Source organism: Pipistrellus kuhlii, unplaced genomic scaffold (assembly GCF_014108245.1).
Source record: "Pipistrellus kuhlii isolate mPipKuh1 unplaced genomic scaffold, mPipKuh1.p scaffold_m20_p_7, whole genome shotgun sequence".
Classification (NCBI taxonomy): Eukaryota; Metazoa; Chordata; class Mammalia; order Chiroptera; family Vespertilionidae; genus Pipistrellus; species Pipistrellus kuhlii.
The window spans coordinates 64,901,629-64,906,628 of NW_023425573.1; positions in this window are offsets into that span (position 1 = coordinate 64,901,629).

The window sequence follows — 5,000 nt, forward strand, 5'->3', positions numbered from 1 at the left end:
TGGGAGAGGCTCCCACCACTGACACTGGACTTGCCAGCCATGAGCAAAGCTGCTCCTGTGGGAGCACACTGACCACTAGGGGGCAGCTCCTGTGTTGTTCCACCATTCAGTCAATTTCCATATTAGCCTTTTATTATATAGGATTGGCCTGGTGCACAAAATTTGTGCATGGGGGGGTGTCCCTCAGCTTGGCTTGCACCCTCTCCAATCTGGGACCCCTTGGGGGATGTTCAGCTGCTAGTTTAGGCCTGATCCCTGAACTGGAAGTCAGACATCCCTCTCACAACCTGGGACTGCTGGCTCCTAATCATTTGCTTGCTTGCCAGCCTGATTGCCCCCTAACTGCTTCTCTTCTGTCCTGATTGATGCCTAACTGCTCCCCTGCTGACCTGATAGCCCTCAACTGCCCTCCCCTACCAGCCATCTTGTGGCAGCCATCTTGTGATGATGTGAGGGCGGCTATCTTGTGGTGGCCATCTTGTGATGACATCATACGTGATGCCACCTAAGCTTTTATTATATAAGATAAGCATGACTGTAAGAGTAAATAAATCAATAACTTAGCCCTGGTCAGTACCTTGATTCTTATACAATACAGCATACTGCCAGTTATAGTATTCCTTGAATTATGAATTGCATGTGAGGTTTATAGAGAAACATTCTAATTTGCTTTTAGAATAACCCTCAATTAACCTTAGGACCAGATCTCTATTGGCCCCTAAAACAAACATCTTCTGATATAAATATTTTCATAAATTCAGAGAACTTTTCTCAGAAATTAACAAATCACGCAAAAAATAAGTTTCAGGACAAAGTATAGCTACCTGAGACTCACCAAGTCACACTTAGATTGTGCTTATGTGTATGCTATGATTTGACATGAGGGGCACAGATACCTCATAAACCCTTCAGACCAGTGCTTCATGCCTCAATGCACTTAACGCATTAATCATCTGTAGGGGCAGGGAGATCGGGTCTTATCAAATGCTGATTCTGGTTCCACAGGGTTGTGTTGAGATTCTGCAGTTCCAACAAGCTTCCTGGTGACCAGATGCATCTAGTCCATGGAGCACAATTGGAGTTGCAAGGCTGAGTGCTTTTCAAACCTGGCTGCACCTGAGATTTATCTGAAGATGCCTTTTAAAATAATGATGGATGGTTTCTCCTCAGACCAGTTGACCACTTGAATCTCTGGGGTTTGTAGTACTGGCTTAGGTACTTTTTAAAGGCTGCCTGAGTGATCTTTATTTATAAAGCCATGGTTGAGAACTAGTGTTTTAGATTATGAGCAAGTGCTTCCATCACCTAGTATCAGGTAATTTATTTTAAAATGATGTGAAAGATGTTTGTAAAACGCTGGCCGGTGTGGCTCAGTTGGTTGAGCATCGAAAGGTCACAGAGTTCCATTCCCAGTCAGGGCACATATCCAGGTTTCAGGTTCAATCCCCAATTGGGATGCATGCAAGAGGCATTGGATTGGTTTATCTCTCACATCAATGTTTCACTCTCTGTCTCTTTCTATCTCTCTCCCCACTCCCAATTCTTCTTTCTCTAAAATAAATAAAAACATATTTTTAAAATATGTTGGTAGAGCTCAGTTTTTATAACATAGACCACCTAGGATTCATGCTTCAGAACACAACAGTATGAATGGAAGGGCTCTTGCTGGTGACAAGGGCACTGGGAGCGCTCCGCACATGGTCCACATACTCCATCAGAAAGAGCCATAGCTTCTAACAGGCACAGCGATGAGTTAGAAACCTCCTCCCTTCCCTGTGAAAACGGCACCGCACTATCAATGATTCCGAGGCTGTGCTTTGAACTTGGAGTGGAAAGAAATGTCATATGACATTGAAAGTCCATATATAAAACATTCACAGATTTTATTTGCAGGGTGGGAAATACCCACCATGGCAAGAAAGTTTTACTGCTATGGAAGATATTAGTTCTAGCACAACTACAAATGATCTCATGCCTTTAAAGGGAGTACCTGTAGTGAGCTGTCTGTCAGTTAACTTTTGCTTGTGAGAGGCCCAACTCTGAAATTTTTAGTTTATTAATTACTTTCTCTGTTTCAGTGGCACCTGCATCAGATCAACTGGAGCATCTTAAAACCATCCTGGTATGCTCGTCCCCCACACTTTGTGGTTCAGTAAGTCTGGGGTGGGGACCAAGAAATGGCATGTGTAAAAATTTCCAGAACATGCTCCTAATTATTGGTCCAGACCACCCGCCTTTAACCCCCCAGTCCTATGACAACTATTTTATGGGAGGAAGGAGGATTGTGCCTATATAGTTTCCATTCTACCACCAGTGCCTAGTATGTATAGGATATGAACAAATGTCTTTTGAATAAAAAGCGATGGCTAAGCCCTATCTCATTCGTAGTAAAAATACTTAGGGAACATTGGACATTTTCATTCAGCCTGGAGTAACATTTGCCAATGAATTCCCCAAAATACACTTTGTTAGGGATGTCTACTCTTATAGCCTCTGGAGTACCTGGGTACTTCCTATGAAAGTTTTGGATTTTTCTTTTCCTGAGCCACTACTTTGTAGCAGCAAGAACTAACTGGCTTTACATGTAGGGTCTTACAATTAATAGTAGAGCAGTAACAAAGCCCTTGTGCAAATGTGTAATTATAAAAAGATGTCTGAATCAACTTGCATAAATAAAAAGCCAAGTTGTTTCTGTAGACTGAGGGGCCTGTATGAGTGCAGAGAATGTGCTCCATCTTTTATAGTCTATGCTTTATGGTCTATTATTTTAGGAGTAATCTATATAATTTTCCTGTTTGTAATTTTCCTGCTGGTGGGTGTCTTTGACCCCTTGAAGGCTTGCTAGAAGTACCTGAGGAAATGTGAATGACTCTGATTTCTGAAAGTGAAATGATGACTAAATATTTACTTTTTAATTTTTATTATTCAGTTGCTGTTCCTAAATCTTAGAAATCCCCACAGGGAAAATGGTGTTACAGAAACATGCCCTGGCTCTCTGGCTAGGTGTCCACAGACAACAATGACTGCATGTATGTACATATGTGTGTGTGTGGATATTGGCATTGGCATACTTCCTCACACTAATATTAGTAATTAAACATTTGCTAAAATAAAGATGTAAATTTTGTAAAGCATATTATATATGCTGAGGATCAATTCATGCATGGGTGGGGTCTGGCCAGCCTGGCCAGGGGGAGGGGCATGGGTGGTTGGCCAGCTTGCCTGCTGGTCGAACTCCTGGTCCAGGGGACAATTTGCATATTAGCCTTTTATTATATAGGATATACACTGAGTGGCTAGATTACTATGTGTTCAGAGATCATAATAATCTGCCCACTCAGTGTATATCTATATCTATATCTATATCTATATCTATATCTATATCTATATCTCTATATCTATATCTATATCTATATCTATATCTATATCTATATCTATATCTATATCTATATCTATCTAAATCATCTATATCTATATCATCTATATATATATATCTATCTGATGGAATATTATTCAACTATAAATATATATATATTTATAGTTTAATAATATATATATATTTGGGGGGGCGGTCAGAGCCAGATGAGATTTTATTTTGGAAAAAAACACCTTGATTTGGCTTTTAGTTGGAGGCTAAACTCCCTCACCCCAAGGGTGAGCTGAGGACTTGGCTGAACCTTAGGTGGGTCTCCTGTGGCCTCTGCTTCGCTGTACAGCTTATTTGCAACAGGCTGGGAGAACAGGAAGGACCATATGAGTCATCTACTTGGGCAGGACGTCAGATGATTCAGATACTGGCCTCCCATCACTGCTCTCAGTCTTCTTCTCAACCACCATCTTCTCCTCAGGTAAGGCTTAAAAAAGAAAGAGAGGGTAAATTTTAAGTCCTCATCACAAGAAAGAAATTGTCACTGCATGGAGTTGTATGTTAACTCTATTTATTGTGCCGATTGTTTCACAATATATACAGATATTGACTCATTATGTTGTACACCTGAAACTAATATAATTTTTTATCAATTATATCTCAAAAATATTTAAAAAATTATTGTAAAATATAGTAAACCAGCAGCCCAGTGCATGAATTCCTGCACAGGTGGGGTCCGGCTGGCCTGCTCCAATGGAGGCCCACCAGGCTGGCCCAGCCCCCGACCAGGGTGTTGAAAGCCAACTGGGGGCATGCCTGGCTGGGGAGAGCAGGGACAATTGGGGCCCAGATCAGGATGGTTGGCTGCTGCAGTGCACATGATAGCCACCAGTAGTTCTGGTCATTCTGGTCCTTTTGCAGTTCTGGTCACTGGGCTTTTATATATATGGCTAAGAAAAAAAAAATAAGTCAAGATACATGTCACCTCAGCCCAGGCCTCCCCTGACTTGAAGACAGTATTTCATGTGTGACAAAGACCTGGTAACTCTGTCTGAAGAAAAGAAAGCCTGGAGGATCCACCCTGGTAATGTGGAAGAGGGATGTGCTTTGCACAGTGCAGTTTTAGAATCAGGAGGCTCTGGCTCACTTGGACAGCTGTGAAGCCCTCCCTACTCCCAACTGGGAGACAGATTGGTTTCACCTATAGATAATTTTCTAAATATTATTATTGATTTCATGCCAATATTTGTTCTAAGTGTATTTATACATTATTAATTATATCTTTGTACATATTAACCAACTTAATTTTTCTAGAAATCCACTTTACACATCACAAAACAAGGGTATAGAAACATTATAAGATGAGCCTAGCTTCCCATTCAGGAGATGGCAGAAATGGGATTTGCACCTGCACAGTCTGGCTCTGTAGGCTAGACTTAACTTAGAGAATGTGGTACATTTCTGATGCTTTGAAATATAATGGATTTAAAAAATACGATTGAACTTGTTTAAAGAAAAATGACTAAGGTACATGGCACATGAGATTTCTGCCTTAAGTTGGACATTGTATAGAAAGTCATTGATGTCTCTTAATTCTTAGATTTTATAATTAAATAATCTGGATTTTATAGAT